A 19,517-nucleotide genomic window follows, 5' to 3' on the forward strand; every position below is an offset into this window, starting at 1 on the left:
CATTGTTTCTGCCTCTTCTAATCTGTTCCACTGGTCCTCAAGTCTGTTTCTTTGCCAGTACCATGCTGTTTTTATCACAGTAGCTTTGTAGTATAGTTGCAGGTTGGGGATTGTGATACCCCCTGCCATGTCTCTCTTACCTAGAATTGCTTTTGCTGTTCTGGGTCTCTTCTTGTTCCAAATGAATTTTTGGATTTTTTTCTCGAGGTCTATGAAGTATGCTGCTGGGATCTCAATTGGAATTGCATTAAATCTATATGGCAGTTTTCAAGTGTGGCCATTTTCACTATATTAATCCTTTCTACCCAGGAGCAGGGGATGTCTGTCCATTTTCTGACCTTCAATCTCTCTTTTCAGAGTGCCATAATTTTCAGAGAAGAGGTCTTTGATTTCTTTCGTTAGGATGATTCCTAGGTATTTCAGGTTTTTGGTTGCTCTTGTGAAGGGAATTATTTGCCCTATTTCTCTCTCAGGGAGTCTGTCATTGGTGTAGAGGAAAGCTATTGATTTTTGTGTGTTGACCTTGTAACCAGCTACTTGACTGAATTTGGTTATTAAGTCAAGAAGTCTTTTGGTGGAGTTCTTGGGGTCTTCTGTATAGAGTATCATGTCATCTGCAAATAATGACAATTTGACTTCTTCATTACCTATCTTTATTCCTTTTATTTCTTTCTCTTGTCTAATTGCTGTGGCTAATGTTTCCAGAACTATATTGAACAAGAGTGGTGATAATGGACATCCTTGTCTTGTTCGTGATTTTAGTGTGAAGGATTTCAGTTTTTGCCCATTTAGTGTGATACTGGCTGTTGGTTTTTCATAGATGGCTTCTATCAGTTTGAGGTAGAGACCATCTATTCCAATTTTCTGTAGGGTTTTTATCATAAATGCATGTTGGATTTTGTCAAATGCTTTTTCTGCATCTATGGAGATAATCATATGGTTTTTGTCCTTGGCTCTATTGATATAGTGTATTACACTGATTGATTTTCATATATTGAACCATCCCTGCATCCTTGGGATGAATCCTACTTGATCAGGGTGTATGATCTTCTTGATGATCTTCTGCATTCTGTTTGCCAGTATCTTATTAAGGATTTTTGCATCTGTGTTCATTAGTGAGATTGGCCTATAGTTCTCTTTTTTAGTTGGGTCTTTCTCTGCTTTGGGGATCAAGGTGATGCTTGCTTCCAGGAATGAATGTGGGAGTACTGCTTCCTTTTCAATTTCATTGAAGAATTTAAGCAGTAGTGGCAGCATTTCCTCTCTAAATGTCTTGTAGAATTCAGCAGTGAAGCCATCAGGGCCCAGGCTTTTCTTAGTTGATAAGTTTTTAATTACATTTTCAATTTCATTGGTTGATATTGAGTTGTTCAGAGTTTTTAGGTCTTCTTCGTTCAACTTTGGTAATTCATATGTATCTAGGTATCTGTCCATTTCTTCTGTGTTGTGCATCTTATTGGCGTATAGGTTCTGGAAGTAAGTATTGATGATCCTCTGGATTTCTGCTGGGTCTGTTGTAATTTCACACTTTTCATTCCTAATTGCATGGATTTAGGCCTTTTCTTTCCTTTTTCTCACAAGGTTGGCTAAAGGTTTGTCAATTTTGTTGATTCTTTCAAAGAACCAAGTCTTGGCTTCATTGATTTTTTTGTATCGTTCCCTTAGTCTCCATTGCATTGATTTCTCCTCTGATCTTTATAATTTCCTCCCTTGTATGAGCTTTGGGGTTTCCTGCTCTTCTTTTTCTAGAAGCTTGAGGTTCAGCATCAGGTTGTTTAATTGGGCTCGTTCTGTTTTCCTAATATGTGTATTCACTGCTATGAATTTCCCTGTTAAGACTGCTTTCATTCTGTCCCATAGACTCCGATATGTTGTATTGTCATTGTCATTTAATTGAAGGAACTGTCTGATTTCTTCTTTAATTTCCTCTGTGACCCATTGGTTATTCAGAAGTGTGTTGTTTAATTTCCACGTGTATATGAAATTTTTCCAGTTTCTTTTGCTATGGATCTCCAATTTCATTGCACTGTGGTCTGATAATATACAGGGGATAACTTCAATTCCTTTGCACTTACTTAAACATGTTCTGTGTGTGAGTATGTGGTCTATTTTGGAGAATGACCCATGTGCAGCTGAGAAGAATGTGTATTCTGATTTTGTGGGGTGGAAGACTCTGTAAACATCTGTGAAGTTCATTTGTTCAAGAGTTCGATTGAGTTCTAGTATTTCATTACTTATTTTTAGTCTAGTTGATCTATTTGTGACAGTGGGGTGTGGAGGTCCCCCACTATAAGTGTATTAGGGCATATACGACTTTTCATGTCCGTTAGTATTTGTTTTATATAGTTGGGTGCACTAGTGTTTGGTGCATAGATATTTATGATTGTCATCTCTTCCTCTTGGATTCTTCCCTTTACAAGGATGTAGTGTCCTTCTTCATCTCTCTTAATCAGTGCTGATTTGAAATCTACTTGATCTGCCAAGAGGATAGCTACTCCTGCTTTTTTTCAGGTTCCTGTTGCATGGAGTATTGTTTTCCACCCTTTAACTTTCAGTCTATGAGTTTCCTTTTGAATGAAGTGTGTTTCTTGTATGCAGCATATTGTTGGATTTTGCTTCTTGACCCACTATGCCAGTCTATTTCTTTTGATTGGTGAATTGAGACCATTAACATTGATGGTTATAACTGAAACGTATGGACTTGTCATTCCCATGACCTTTTCTTTTTGTTGGGTTCTCCCCTTTTACATTTAATTTCTTGTCATGCCAGATGGGTTCATTCTGCTTTGCTTCCTGGGGTTGTGATCCTCAATGTCTGTTCCTAGGATATTGTGTAAAATTCTTTGGAATGCTGGCTTGGTATTCACGAAGTTCCTAACGTACTCTTTGTCATGAAAGTATCTTATTTCTCCATCCATTTTGAAAGATAGTTTTGCAGGGTACATCAATCTGAGTTGGAGGCTGTTTTCTTTTAGGGCTTGGAATATGTCACTCCAAGCTCTTCTTGCCTTGATGGTTTGTGTTGAGAAGTCTGCTGTGATTCTGATGGGCTTTCCTTTGTATGGGATTTGTTTCTTTTCTCTAACTGCTTGGAGAACTTTGTTCTTCTGTTGTGTTTCTGGAATCTTAACAATTATATGCCTATGTGTAGATTTTTTTGATCAAGGCTATTTGGAGTCCTATATGCCTCATTTACCTGTATGTCAAGCTCTTTTCCCCTGCTTGGGAAGTTTTCTGCCATTATTTCTGTGAAGAGATTTTTTATGTCATCTGCACTCTCTCCTGTTTCTTCATTGAGCCCAGTCAGTCTTATGTTATTCTTCTTTGCATCATCTAGCAGCTGCTGGATTGATTTCTCATGTTCCCTTATAATTTTGAAGCAATTTTTCTTTTCCTGGTCACTAATTGCAATCTTGTCTTCTATATCTGAAATTCTGTCCTCACATTGGCTCATTCTGCTGTGTAGACTTTCAGTGGAGTTTTTCATGTTCTGGAAATCTATGTGCATCTGTTTTATGGATTCCATTTGTTTCTTATGTTGGGATTCCATCATGTTGCTGAGCTCCTCTCTAGATTTATTAATCATGTGTTGCACTAGGAGCACAATTTCTCCTGTTATCTGAGAAATTATTTCTGATTTCATTTTTTCCAGATCCCCTTTTTTTGCCAGTTCAGTGGGTCCAGGTGGTTGGGTATCAGAGTGTTCCATCTCATTTCCCTTTGGGGTTGCTGTAGGTGATCTGGAAGTCTGGTTTTGAGACTTATTTATGTGTTTTCTCATTTCACCTGGGGCAGGGGGCTGTTAGTGCCTGCATGGATTACCTCCTCTGAGCTAGGAGAGGTGGGACAGGGGCCAGAAGCAGTGGTAGGGATGCTGACCCAAAAGCCCTTTCCTATGGGCTGGGAGCAGCGGGAGGGATGGTGGCCAGGAAGCCCCTTCCTCTGGACCAGGAGCAGTGGGATGACGGCTCAGAAGCCCCTACCTCTGGGCAGGGAGCAGCGGGCTTCAGTACCTTGGTCTGGTGGTCTGGTGTCCTCTGCATCTTTGTAATGTGGAACCAGGTGGCTGCCTGTCTGCAGCGGGGTGATTTGGTGTCTTCCGCGACTGGGGACCTCGGTAGGGCGTGCACAGACCTGCCTGTCTGCAACGGGCTGACTGAGCGTGTTCTGTGCGACTCAGGACCTCGGCAGGGTGTGCACAGACCTGCCTGTCCACAGCAGGCTGACTGGGTATGTTCTGTGCTACCCAGGACCTTGGCAGGGTGTGGGCAGACCGGCCTGTCTGCAGTGGGGTGACCCGGTGTCTTCCGCACGACTCAGGACCTCTCAGTAGGCCGTGCACAGACCTGCCTGTCTGCGTCGGGCTGATTCGCCATGTTCTGTGAGACTACTTCTTTCCTATTTCTTGAGGAGACTTGTAAGAAGAATGTTTATTGCTAGGGGATGGACAGGACTGAGTAGTAAAGAAGCAAGGAACCAGGCAAAAGAACAAGGACTCTCTGTTCCCTCCTACAAACATCTACTTGGTAGCTACACCCATCTCAGAGACAGCCTGCTGGCCGAGATGTCTGAGTTACTAGCATAAGGCCTTGTGCTTTCCTTTTGCCCATTTCAGAGTTCTCACAGCTCCTGGCATGGGCCTTAGACTGGACAGGTTTGGCTTTGACAAAGGGGGAACCCTAGGCTGTGCTCGGGAATGAGTGCCCCTTTACTCCAGACCCCCAGTGTCATCACATTAGCACCTGTGTCACTCTTCCAAGCTGAGTCTCAGACCCGTACTGATGATAAAATCACATTTGAGCAGGCTGAAGTCTGCCTACCCCCATGCAGGCTTTATATTGAGTTACCACTGGGTGTTTGTTTTTCTTTTTATCCTGAAACATCTGTTTGTGCTGCCTTGGGGAATGTTGCACAGAACACAGCCTGAATATTTTCAACATAGCCCTTGTTCACATATTGGAGTGTTAGCAGTATGGTAGACACCATATGGAACCCTGCCACCCATCTCATCTCTTATTCTTTCCCATCTACATGCCCCCCTAACATAGGAGACATTTCAAGCATGACCTGTGAAGATAAGCATTAGGAGCTGCTGATGAGTCACTTTTTCTCTCACCCTACCTTCTGATACTTTATCTCTAGCCATTCTGAACTTGTTAACGCTTCCTGACCATGCCAGGGTGTTTAACATTTTCAAGAGTTTTGTTCAAGCTATTTCTTCCACCTGGCATGTCCTCTTTCTGGCCTCTTGTCTTCTTGGAAAATACCAATCCATCTGTCAACACTGAGTGATAAAGTCATTTCTGACTCTGTAGGTGGAATTCACCACTTCTGCCTTCTCTCAACTATATGGAGGCTACATCCTATGCCAGACTGTCATCCTTAAGGGTACGGACCACCCATGTAGTAGGGGCTCAGTCACTGTGAAGTGAAAGAGAAGCAACTGACTTGAAAGTGGAAGTGATGTAAAAGCAGTTGAATTTGGCTGAGTGCTCATTACTTGTTAAGCAGTATAATAAAAATACTTTACATCTATTATTGCATTTAATATGTAAATTGCAAGAGATAAATCCTGATATTTCCCTCTTTCTGAATTACCCCCTCCCATACTCATCATTCTTTATCCCAGCATCATGCTTTATTTTCTTCATGATACTTTCTGCTTTATGAAAGTATTTATTTGCTTGTTTATCTCCTCACTAGAAATTATGCTCAATGCAAACATGGATCTTGTCAGTCTTTTGCACTGCTGTAATGCCAGCACTTATTACAGTAACTGATATAGTGGGAATGCTTAATAAATATTTGTTCATTGAAAGAACAAATTTCATAGATAAGGAAACTGAGACATAGAGAGGTTAAGTATCTTTGGCATAATCACAAAGCTCAGAGTTGAAGGGCTTGGTTGGGAGTCCTGGCCTTGCTCCTAAGTGGATGATCCTACTGTATCATATTCCTTCCTTAGGTGTTCTCCAGCTAGACAGATCTTAGTGTTCCTAGGAGAAGGTCTGCTTTCTTGCTGGATGCATTTGCTACATTGAAGGTCTGCCTTCCACACCTTTCACATACCAGCTGCCAAATGTGTCCTTAATTGCTAGGCATGTTCCAGAACACTGGATGAATGAGAAACAGCTTCAATATCCAAGGAGCTCAAGTGGCCAGGAATGACATTTACATCCCTGGAGGCATAGGGCAAAGTAGGGACCTATTAGACCATCTTCATTGCTGATCCCCTGAAGGGAGGCAGGGAAGAACATCTGGACTTCATTCAGATTCCATCCTCTAGTGGGATGGAGTGGAAATCTGGTCAATCTTTGAAAGATATTTCTGTTTAACCTAATTAAAAGAGTGAGATCTTAGTGCCTCTCAGGACAGACAGGACTGAAACTGACCCACAGACATTCTGTCCTTCCAGGAGAAGGTGATTTGGTGTTAAGTCTTTTCCATGACAGTATATGCTAGAGCCTAGAAGAATCAGGTGAAAATCTGAGAGAAATGGCCACCTTGTACAGCCAGGTTATAATGGGAAAAGTTACTGGCTGGCTGGCTGCAGTTGTAAAAAGCTGAAAACACCCAGCTGCACTTTAAAAAAAAAAAAAGACTATTGGAATTCTCCATAGTAGGGAGGAAGTTTCCTATTAATTGACCTATACCAGAGTTTGAGTCTGCCAAAGCCTTGGAGAATCTTTAGCAATAGCAGAGGTTGCTCCCTCCACTTATCATGGAGTCTTCTGTCCCGGGGTAAAAACAACAAACAGGCCTTGATTGGAGTTCCAACTCTGTTAAACTGTAGGATCTTGAGATGTCATTTTATTTCTTTGCTCCTCATTTTCTTTATCTGTAAAATGGAGTGTTAATGTTATTGCACAGGATTGTTAGGAGAACTGAATGTAAAAATTTTGGTGATTATTTCAACATCTAGCAATTAATAACAGCGTCCATTTTATTATCAACTAGCGAGTGCTTGCAATGTAGCATTATCCTCTTTTTACAGATAGGTAAACTTTAAAGACACATCTCACTCAAGACATATTGCTAATGTATGCTTGAAGAGAGTCATAAGTCTTAGTTGTATGCTTTTTCTACTATTGGTTACAGCTAGTACAATAGTAACCCAGCCCTCCTACTTGTGAATCTAGGCCTCAGCCGACATTTCATGTGAAGAAGAAGAGCAATGAAGTGAGCAGCTCCTTCACCTCCACCTTGGCTTGGATGATTTCATACCGTCCTTGCCCCTCTCTTTTTGTAGACCATTAGGTTGAGGGATAGATGGTTTACAACTTTGGAATCCAAGACTTTCTTAAGAAAGGTCACAGTTGGATTGCGGGCCATTGGAAGTTTTCAAATGTGCAGATGTTTTATAGGGAAGTCAGATGAGAACATTTCCTCCTGGAGATGAATTGGTTCTTCAGGTTTCCTTGTTGGGAAAAGTTGGACATCAGCTTGCTTCTGCTGTTCTTCAGTGACAGTATTCCCTGTCTATCAACCACACCTGTCCTTTATCAAGAAAGCTTGTTTGTGGGGCCGGGGATTTAGCTCAGTGGTTCTGCCGCCTGCCTTGCAAGTGCAAGGTCCTGAGTTTGATACCTGATACAAAAAAAAAAAAGCTTGTTTGTAAAAGTAATTATTGTTTATGAGGTAGCATTTCAATCTATTTCTGGTGTTTCAACCTATTTCTATGTGTACCTGGTCAACCCATAGCAATTAGAAAAAAAATAGAATCTTGGTTCATCTGTAACTAAACTATCTATGAGATTCCTGGGCAGTATCTCCAGGACAGCAAGTGACCCACAGTTTGCCTGGGAAGATTTCTAAGAATACTAATAATCTGTAGCTTTTCTTTGATCATTAATTTGCTCTTTTGGTTTTACCAGTACCAAGCACATTACCAGATACTAGAGATATAGCAGGGAACAAAGTAAAGACCAGAGGTGACCTGGAATAATTTTAGACAATGATTGGTGCCGTGAAGACAATACAGTATATCATAGTGCAGGGGGTGTGGTGACTATTCTGGATTCCTTGGTTAGGGACAGCTTCTGAGAAAGTGACATTGGAGCTAAGACCAGAATGTTAAGGAATCAGTCATTCCAAGATGTGAAGAGAAGCACTTTGGAGACAACACAAATTCAGAAGCCTGAGGGCAGGAACAAACTCAGTTTATTTGCAGAACAGAAAGAAAGCCAGTGGAGCTGGAAGATAGCATGAATCCAGGTTGGAGGGGTAGACAGGGCCAAAGTATGTAGGGATTTGTGGCCCTTAAGCTTAATTCTGAGAGTTTTATGAACCCATTGAAGAATTTAAAAGAAGAAATGATGTAATCTTTTATACATTTAAGAGATACTATTCTGCAGTTTGAAATAGACAATAGTCAATGAAGAGAAGTCGAAAGACTAGTCAAGAGGCAACTACAGTGTTCAAGCCGAGATGGTGGCAGTGGTGCAGAGGAATGGACAGATGGGGAGTGAGTGTTGGACTCACTGGGATTGAAGATGATGCATGTAAGGTTTTGGGCACAATACTTAGCACACAGAAAGCATTCAGTACCTGAGAACTGTTACAGTCTTATTAATAAATGGCCTTTTATCAGATACCAAGACAGCAGGCAGATGACAGACATGGTACAGCGCATGTTTGTATGTGTACAGTGCATGTGTGACCACAGTTTTGACTCTTTTCCCTCTCTCCTCACTTTTTCTCCTCTGTGCCCCCCGATAAACACCAGTCCTAGAGAAAATGGGGGTTGTAGGATGTTGTATTTAAGAGCCAGAAACTAACTTCCAGTGAATCTCACTCTGCCATCAATTCACTATGATCATTAGTCTCTCTTGGCCTTGATTTCTTCATATCATGTTACTAAATAACCCCACAATGTATTGGACACAGTAGACGCCAGAATATATTGGGCACCCACTAAATGTTAAGCCATTTATATAAGTGCCAAGCACTCTCTCTATATAAATCTTATTTTGTCCTCTCAAAATCTCTTCCAAATAGTTACTGTTATCCTCCTTTTTCACATAAAAACACGGAACTCAAAGTCCCACAGCTAATTAAGTGGCAGAACTGTGGTTTGTACCCGGTGTTTCTAGCACCCAAATCCATATTCATAACCCTTGCCCATATGAGAAGTGGCACTGGGTCTGTCATGGTTGGTACACCTACAGTTAGCAGCTTTTCACAGTTTCCGTACCGTGTCTCGGGGACATAATGGGACTCAGTGCTACTGAGATGTGTGCACTCATGCACACACACACTCGCACATTCAGGGAGCTATTCATACAGAGATTACAGGTAAGTGTCAAGTGTATTTACATATTGATCCTTTCTCCATCTCCCTTTGTTAACTTGTAAGATACAGCAGCTGAGACAACAGGAAATTTGAAGTCCAGCATTTTATTAAATCTTATATTTAAGATTTCTGTGGAAGGAAATTGCTCGAAAGAGATTTGGTTGCCATTACTCACATGCAGAGAGATGATGAGGAAACTGGGTCCAGTGATTCCCTGAAGGTACAGAAAGCAGGGAGAGAAGGTTCAAATCCCAAATACTCCTTTGGGCTGTTTTCCATTTCTGACTCTTCATCTCCTGGCATTGCCTGGGCCCTAGTAGGCAGAATGGGAAAGGTTCCTTTTAGCCCTTACCACAAGAGACCATCAGTGATACGAAAGGAAGATTGGGAAGACCACCATAGGTGGAAGAAAGGAAGAACATAATGCACCCAAGGCATTTTCCTCTTGAAGTTTAACAGGAAACCAGAAACACAAAAGTTACTTCAGAGAAAAGGAACACATAAGCACATGCATACACACATACATATGCATGTATATACACACATGTGAATGCACATGTTAGGTCAGCTTCCCACAGACGCTTTAAAACTGCCCCAGTTTTGGCAAGGGTATAAAGAACATGGACGTTCTTCAACCATATGGTAATGACTATAAATCAGTATAAGAACAGTCTTGTGTCAGATGTGTCAAATGCTTTTAAAAGCACATGTCCTTTGCTCCTTGAAGAAATACCTAATTCTAGGATTGGGACAGGAAATATACAAGCTAAGTCTGGAGAATCTTGTGGGGCTATAAAGTAAGGAAGTATACAAAAACAAAACCCACATTGATGAGGCTTTACCAAGGGAACACAAGAGCCAACTGAAGGAACTCCCAAAGGTCAGAGCTGAATTATTTAACAAACATAAAAGTAGAATGGGTTACAACCCATTCTCTACCTTTCTACTGTAAATTTGTATTTTAGCATAATCCAAGATAGAAATATCTGTGAGTCCATGCTAATGTAAATAATTGAATGAATAAATAAATAAGTGAAGGAAAAAGACAAATCTGTTCAAAAGTATTTCAAATAATTTATGCAGATACTTCATCTTCAAGAAGATGGAGCTTGGCTCCTCAGTTTTAAGTATGGACTACTCATAGTAACTTCTTTCCAAAGAGTAGTCTTTGGGAAAGGGGAAAAGAGTAACTTTACCATAGCAAAACCTAACAATCACTATCTTAGCTAAGTGGTCAGCTTCAGCAGTCCTAGGTTCTGGTGAACTTGAACCCTTGGTGTTCTGTAATGATAATAGTACTTCATTTCTGTAGTTTTCCTTCCAACAACCCATACCGTGACCTAACCATGAGAAAAAAACCAGTCAAAGCCAAGGTGAAGGACTTTCTACAAAATACCTAACACTGTTCCCTCAAAACTCATAGCCACCACATTCAAGAAAGGTCTGAAAACTGTTATAGTCATGAGAAGCCTAAAGAATCATAATAACTAAGTAAGATATTCTGGAACAGAAGAGGACAAGGACATAAGGGAAAACTAAGGAAATTTAAATAATTTCCTGTTGGTAATAGAGGAAGTAGATGTGAGAAACCATTGTACATCTTTATAATTTCTCTTCTAAAATCGAAAGTTGTTCTAAAAATTAAAGTCTATTTTAAAAAAAAATACAAACATGCCTTTTGACCCAAAAGTTTCCCTTCTGGAATTTTTCTTTGGAAATAATTAAGGATGATTCATCCAAAATGATGTGTATCAAGAGGTATGAATAATAGTAGAAAAGTAAAAGGAGTTTAAATGCCTGGTTTTAGATATACTGAATCTCATGAAAGTGAATCATGAATCCTAATTTTGGAGAAATACATTTCTCGAGAGAGGAAGATACTCATGATTAATAGTTGAATGACAAAAACAAATTATAAACAAGCCTGTATACCTGAGCATGGTGGTGCAGGCCTGTTATCCCATCATTCTGGAAGCTGAGGTATGAAGATCACAATTTTGAACCCAGCTTGGGCAACTTGAAACCCATGTCTCAAAATAAAAATAAAAATAAAAACGGCTGGAAATGTAGCTCAGTGTGAAGGCCCTGGTTCAATCTCCAATACTGAAAGATAAAATTAAATCATATTAAAAACAATTAAAAAATAACCCTGTGAAGTATGAGCCAATTTTATAAAAGAAAGACGAGTATTTTAATGTATATGTAGAAGGGTTAGAGACAGATATATTTCAGTGTGTTAATGGTGATTATCCCCAGTGGATAAAGCTATGGCATTTTTTTTTCTTTTTCTAGAAGAAATACCTATTTGCTATAGAAAGTGAAAGATAGAAAAAAGGAAAAAGTTACTGTTTGAATCTAAAAAGAAAAAGCAGCTAGAAATGATTCTGTTCAAAATCCAGCAGCAGCAAAAGATTCGGTCCTAAAGAAAGGTGTTCTGAGAGCAGATGGGATGTTGACAATCTAAGGAGCCTGCCTGTCACTTCTGTTCCAGAACCTTGCTACAGCAGGACACTGTATTGCCTTCATCTTCCAGAGAAGCAGGCCACCACCCACACAGCTCTGCTGAATACAAGAAGGATAGCCACCTGTAAAATGATAAATAGGCTGCAAGGTTCATGGATATCAAACTTGGCACTGTGATCAGAGGCCACACTGGAGACCAGGTCTCCCTGAGAGGCCCCTAAAGAGGTCTGTACAGGCAGAGCTAGCTGTGAGGGCTGAGAGAAAAAAATGAGGACTGTATTTTCTTCTCTTTCCATAGTAATCCCAGCCTTACCTGGCATTGTTTTCATATTAAAAAGACCACTTGCATCTTATCTTCCATCTCACTAACAACCCTTATTGGTGGGGTTTTCAGGTGAAATCATTTTATTCAGGTGAAAAATTCAACCCCAGACACCTTAAATGGCTATTCCTTATTGGCTGGGGAAACAGGGATCAGAAGATAGAGGCTCACCACTTTTACAAAAGTCCTGTTTATTTCTAAAGTTCTGAAGTCTGACTGTTTAACCTAGATCTGCCACTTACAAGCTGTGTACCTTTGGCAAATCATGTAGCCTACCAAACCCTCAAGTTTCTCATCTGTAGATTGAAGATCATAACACCAGATGCTGTTAATCAGGGTTCCATAAGATTATTTATATCACAGTACGTGAAACATTAAATAAGCCCTTTGTGCATAATGACAGTTATTGTAAGAGAGAAGCTCATGGGATAAAGTAAAATGCGGTCCAGAAAGAAAAGCTCTCCTCCTTTCTTGTGCTCGAAAAGGAAGATACAATGAGCCTGCAGCTAAGCCAGACTTCTTTAAGAAACAAATAATTGAGGCATCCTGGAGCTTTTGCTCATACCGCAGCTTACTCTCAGGTTTGTACTAGGTACTCAGCAAACCATACTATTTATCACCTCAGTATTTGAGCTTAGCCAGAAAAGTAGGTGAAAACTGGAATGTTTAAACCAGGCTTCAGTGGAGATGTGGAGAGAAGAAATAAAGAGGGGGCACAAGAAACAGAGAGAGAGAACACTATAAATCAGATTCATTTAATTACTTCGGCAAGTATTAAAGTTGGAAAGGAGCTTAGCTTTTGTCTGGTTTGAGGTTTTCTTAGATTTTACTCATAGGGCCAAACAGTTTCCCAGATGAGGAAACTGGGTCCCAGAGTCACATAGCAGAGCCAGGAAAAGGACACTAGTCTTGTGTTTATCTGAGTCAACTCAGGATAAACTAAGGGCATTTTAGTTTATTTTGTTTATCTCATGGGTTGCCACTATCAAGTTCTGATCTTCTACATCACAGTAATTTATTCATTTTCAGCCAGGCTGTTGGAACAAGTGAGTGTGTTATCTGCCTGAGAAAGGTCCCTGGATCCTAGTGTATGGTCCATCTCCTTAGCAAGGACAGTCATACACTTATTGGAGCTGTGCTACTGGTTACTCCAAATACTGAAACCTCAAAACTTTTGGGGGGTTTTGTTTGTTTTATTTTTTTAAATAAATTTTATTTTATCCCATTCTCTCCCACAAGCCCCCTCAAAACTTTTTAGTTAGCTCCTTGTACAATCCCTGAGTGGCTTAATTTTTGGAAAATGCTAAATCTATCTTTTGAATCTTAACTGAATCTAGCCTTTCTCCCTTATCAATGCCTCTTAATTGTTTCATCCTCCTCAGTTGAATAATCCTTTCACAGCAATAATTAATTAATAACCAAGAACTCAGCAGACACAGGTGATGCCACATCAAATTAAGTTGTATTATATACTTAGGAAAAGGAACTGTTAGACTTGTGAGTTCAGAATGCATGCCACTTCATTTATTAACTTCCTCTTACACTGCTACAGCTCTGGAGACAAAGTTGAGCTGCCTATCTATAGGGACTGTTTTAGTCACTTTCCCATCTCTAGGTCAAAAAACCTGGTGCCCACAATTTAAAGGAAGAAAGGTTTATTTGGGGTCATGGTGTTAGCCCAGGATCAACTAGCTACAAAGCAGAAACAGGATGGCAGAGGGCCATCTTGGAGGGAAAGGTGCTTAGGTCATGGTGGCCAGAAAGCAGAGAAAAGGGAGGAGCCAGGGAAGGAGATACACTCTTCCAGGTCACACCCCCCAGTGACCTGCCTCTTCCAGTTAGGCCCCACCTCCTAACAATTCACAGAGCTATGAACTCATCTGTGGATTAACCCTCTGATGAGTACAGTAGCACCTGTGATCCAATCATCTTCTAAAGCCCGATCGATCTCTGAATACATGAGACTTTGGGGGCCATTCTAGATTTAAACCGTAACATGCACTAACTAAAAAGTGATCAGGGACTGAAACTCTTCTCCATCATAATCAGTTTATCAGTAGCTGTTTGTAGCTATGACTGGAGTTTGTAACATGCCTCTGACAACTCTTGCTGCAGGTACTACAGCAAGACAGAAAGATTCCTCATCAGGCAAGGACACAGCATTCTGCACACCTTAATCCCATTCTGTTACTCTCAACACTTCTACCCAACCAGGGAGGTGTTAAATTTCATACCACCCTCCCAGTCAGAATTTAAGCACTTCAAGTTCCTTTATGTAAATATTTTGGTTTTATGTCCCCTAAAAGAGTTTAGAAAAAAGTATATGCCTTCTTCCCCATTGTTAAGTCATCTCCTGAGAATATATCAAGTTTAGGTGGTTGAGAAGAATGTAATTGCTGACATATTGTATAGTTAATATATGAGCTTTTATATATGCTTTTATCAGAACTTTGGCATTGCAGATTCACAGGCACAATTCACTACATTGGCAAAGCCAATTCTTACGGTCAAACTATCCAGCCAAGTCAGACTTATGTTTTGTCACATGATTTCTTCTTTTTTCAGTTCACATAAACATATTAGCACACATCTCATGACAGCAGTTTCACTTCTGAATTTAAGTTCTTAGATCCATGGATAGATAGATGAAGTGCGCAGCCTGCTTGAAGGAAGGGATTGTCTGCTTTACTGTCTCACCCCACTCTCACAGGACTCTTAGAAGTGAGACATTCTACAGTTGTTCCATGTAAGATTCTGGAAGGTAAGAGGTAGGCACTTTCTTTCGGAAGAGGATGTCAGGTGATTATGAACATGCAAGTGACTTAAAAGAACCAATAGACTAAAGGCTTGCTCTTGGGAAAGCCAGTTTTAGGAAAGAGTATACTGTATATAGAAGTTAAGGATCTGTACATATATTTCTTTAAAATTATCCATGCTCAGATACTTCCTCAAAATTCATTATATACCACAAAATATATGTACTTCAGATTTAAGACCACTTCTTTTATGTTTAACAGTACCCTCAAACTAGATCAGTCAGTGACTAAACAGACCAGTTAACTAAGCTTTACTAAGTATTTGCCCCCATTAGCATTTGGCAAGGGATGAATTTTCTGGAGCCCTGCTGTGGAACTCAGTCTGATACCTGTATTTCATTAACTCTGGAGTTGGCATTTTAAAAAAAATACAAAAACCCTTCCAGAAAGTGAAGCAGGATATTGTTTCTCCCCAGATATTTGAAGGAAATTTGGGAATAGGAACATACTTGTTCTGGAATGTGATGTTTCAGACGCCAGGACAAGGAGCACTGAGGGAAAGTTAGGAGGAGACAGATTTTTATTCAAGAGAAGAAGGAAGGGGATCAACATTTTAGAAAGTATTTGTATTTTACAAAGTGCATACAGCTTTAATAACACTGGAATATAGTTTTACCATGAGGAAACTGAGATTCAGAGGTTACTAAGTCACCTAAGGATTTGAACCTAGTTCATTCTGGTGACTCCAAAACTATATAATGCTCTCCCATGTGTGCTTACGTAGAATAGCCTGTCTACCTAACACCCTCATTAAAAACAAATATATAAACAGACACTAAAACAAAATAACCTCTGAATCCCACCCTAGTTGTAAATCTAATTGTGTCTGATAGAAGAAGAGGCCAAAGGCTGTGCTACTTTATTTGCTGAAAGTGAAGGCTATTATGGACTGTTTCAGATAAAATCTTAGGAATGTAGGTTGTATGTTGGCTGAAGGAGAGGGAGTGATGCCTCACACTGCTGGTATTGCTGGGAAAACCTCCAGGAATGATCACACACAGGGTGAGGAAAGCTGTCTTATAGATTCAGTTAGGATCCTTTTCCTTCACCACTGTGAAAAATGGGTTGTCAGTTATGAAAATAAGATTCTTACTGCTATTGTGAAGAAAATGTTTTCTTTTCCTCCCTTGGTCGGTGTTTTGTCTCACCACTAGGCTTTAAAGTCCATGAGGGCAGGCCAGGGATTTAGGTCAGTGGCGCCTCACCTGCCTCACAAGCACCAAGTACTGAGTTTGATCCCTGGTACTGGAAAAAGACCCCATTTAAAGTCCATGAGGGCAAATAGCAAATAAATACATGAAAAAATGTTCAACATCACTGGTCATTCAAGAGATGTAAATGAAAACAACGCTGAGATTCCACTTCACTCCAGAAAGAATGGCTGCTATCATGAAATCAACCAATAACAAATGCTGGCAGGGCTGTGGGGAAAGAGGAACCCTGCTCCACTGCTGGTGGGAGTGTAGACTGGTGCAACCACTGTGGAAATCAGTATGGAGATACCTCAAAGAACTAGGACTGGAAGTCCCATTTGACCCCGCTATTCCACTGCTGGGGATCTTCCCCAAAGAATTAAAAGAATCATACCACAGTGATATATGTGCACCCATGTTCATAGCAGCACAGTTTGTAATAGCTAAAACTTGGAAACAGCCCAAATGCCCATCAACTGGAGACTGGATAAAGAAAATGTGGTTTTTTTATAAAATGGAGTTCTACTCAGCCATCAAAAATGAGAAATTAGAGACATTTATAGCTAAGTGGATGCACATTGAGGCGATACTCTTAAGTGAAATAAATAGGACACACCTGTGTAAATACCGAATAGTTTCTCTAGTGTGAGAAACTGAAAGTGTAAATAAGGACTAAATGTATAATAGGTAATGTGAAATAGGAAGAAAAGGGGCAAAGGGGAAGGAAGTGGGAGGGCTAGGGGAAAGGATAGAAGGGAATGGGATTAATATGAGAAAATGGAAAAATAGGAACAAAATCTTTGTAAATAGGGAGGACTGGAGGGGTTGAAGGGAGGGCTGGGCAAGGTTGAAAAATAAGAACCAAGAGAGCCTATGTAAAGGTGCAAATTTCCAATGATGAATGTCATTATATTGTATACCTAAAATGTACCAATGATTAGAATGAATAATCGATAATGTAAAATAGGAAGAAAAGGTCCAGAGGGGTAGGGGTAGTGGGAGGGGCAGGGGAAAGGAAAAAAGGGAAAGGAAAAAATGATGAGAAATGGAAAAAATGGAAATAAAGTCTTTGTAAATAGGGAAGGGTGGAGGGGGTGAAGGGAGGGCTAGGAATGGGGAAAAAATAAGAACCAAGATGCATTATATAAAGGTACAATTCCCAATGAGAAATGTAATTGTGTTGTATACCTACAATGTACCAATAAAAGAATTTAATACAAAAATAAAAAAATAAAGTCCATGAGGGCAATGACTGTGTATCTTACTCATTTAATGTAACTGATGTGATGCCTAATATAGTAGGACAGTAAATATTTAGCAGTTGAAGAAATTAGTACATGTTATACCAGCGTCCCAAGAGCTCATGTGTTAAACTGTGAGAAACTTTTTATCTCTCAGGCCCAGTAACACGTCTCTTTCAAGGCAAAGGAGAAAATACCATATCAGTCAAGGCTTCTGACTTTTTCTCCAAGCTAGTCTCCAAGACTCATAGTAAAGAACTTAGCAGCTGAAAAAGAACGCTATTCTCAATTGGGGTGAGAATTATTGACCTCTTTGTGACTATGATGAAAATTATGGCCTTTCTCAGACAAAAGAACACACAGACAAAACTGTATACAATTTCAGTAAGTTCATGACCCCTTTAAACTATGTATCTGAAGTTAAGATGCTGACAAGTGAACTGCAGCTAGAGAAAGGGTATAGTCACCATACTATCCTTCTCATATTCAAAGTAATACTGACTAGCGAACAATAAGAGCTTGCTTTGGATATAACACCAAGGGGGCAAATATGGTGCTCATTCCAACACTGCCTAGATTCTGTGAGAAGCTTTCATAAAAGACTCTTTGTCCCTTTTGGGACAGATGCCACCAAACAGAGCTCTAATGACAATCCACTGCCCAGCCCTTTCTGCATGCACCCTCCATCTCATAATTGGAAAGCCAATAGGAGAAGAGAGTAGAACTATGGCAGTTTTGGATGGTGAAGTTTACTGAGTTGTTTCCTTTAGCTTCGAGAGTTACACTTACTTTAATTTGTAGGCCATGTGTAGTTTTTACCCTTAACAAAAGTACTCGAAGTCTGTTGCCTAGGATATTTTCCTTAATGACTTTCCCAGGTGGATGTAAAATAGCACAGATTTGATAAAGACATAGATAATCCTTGGTGAGATGAGAAGTTTCTAGGTCATAGTTGGGAGCTGATGCACCACAAACCTTTTCTGTCTGCACCAGCTTGACTACTTTAGACTTTCTCCAGCCAATACTAATCTTTGAGTTTTAAGGACACAGACTGTACTCTGTGACCCTAGGATTTTTCATCTCCCAGAACTTCACTTTCTTTACTTGGAACATGGGGGTAATAGTAGTTCCAACATCCTAGGATTGGTATGAGGAGTAATGGAATGGGTGAAAAACTCTAAGCTCAGTGCCTCTGGCTCACAGTGAGTATAGATCAAGTTGTCTCTTGTTAATATTTAGTCGGTGCTCTCTATAGAAGTAGATGAGGACAATCTAGGCAAATTTGCTTCTTTTGCCCTTTTAAGTGTGCTCACCCCTGCTGCTTTTCTCCTCTGGCCTTGCTTTCTCTTTGTCCCCATCGCTGTATGGACAGTGTTATCTCCCAGTGCCCAGACCAGGCACTGATTCTGAGCAGCTGAAGTCCTAGCCATCCTTCTGGGACTCTACAACTTAGGTTTTTTGGCCACTAGAATATCACTGACATCTGTAATACTCTGGCTAGTGCAGTAATGACTGGCCATTCCTTTCAACTCCATCCCTCTCTCCTTTTTTTTCTGATATTATTTCACTCCCTTTTAAAAGACAACCATATGTTGAGCAGTTCTGTATGTCTGGATAGTACTGCTGCTAGATATGCAGTAATTGGTAAAATAATATTGTTCTTATCTGCTCTAATTTGGATAGAGGGAGAGTAAATAGCAAACAAGGTACAGAATGTGATAAGGACTATGAAAGAAGACAAAGTATAACGAGGCAGTCCTGCTTAGGTAGAGGACCTTCTCTGAAGAGGTGACATTTAAACACAGGAACTGCCCCAGTAGCATGAGCTGGAACCCTGGCTTTTATTTCAGGTGTGAAGTGCCATTGGTGGCTTCTTTTAATTTTTCTCTCCTAGCAATAGATGGCTTAAGGCTTGGAGGAAACCAGACTCATGATTTTCACCAGTAATTAGTTCATTGAGTAAAAATTTATCATTGTCATCTTCTCCTTTAAATAGCTATGCATTTACTGTACACCAGGCACTGTGCATTTTACATATATTCTCTTACTTAATTCTCCAGTGACCCAAGAAAGCTTTGTTATCATTTTCTCTGTAGTCAGATATAGAAATCAGAACTCAGAGAAACTTAACACACTTGGGCACACTGCTCAGCCACAGTAATTGGGACTTGAATCTAGGTGTATCTGACA

At 40.1% G+C, this 19,517-nt stretch overlaps 1 protein-coding gene across 4 annotated transcripts in view; it reads left to right on the forward strand.

Moving 5' to 3' along the window:
• Trim44 (TRIM family member 44) overlaps positions 1-19,517 on the forward strand; it is a 205,049-nt gene that overhangs the window by 156,523 nt on the left and 29,009 nt on the right. The window lies entirely within an intron of this gene.

Source organism: Heterocephalus glaber, unplaced genomic scaffold (genome assembly GCF_053883595.1).
Source record: "Heterocephalus glaber isolate CG9 unplaced genomic scaffold, H.glaber_assembly_v1.0 deba00000594, whole genome shotgun sequence".
NCBI lineage: Eukaryota > Metazoa > Chordata > Mammalia > Rodentia > Bathyergidae > Heterocephalus > Heterocephalus glaber.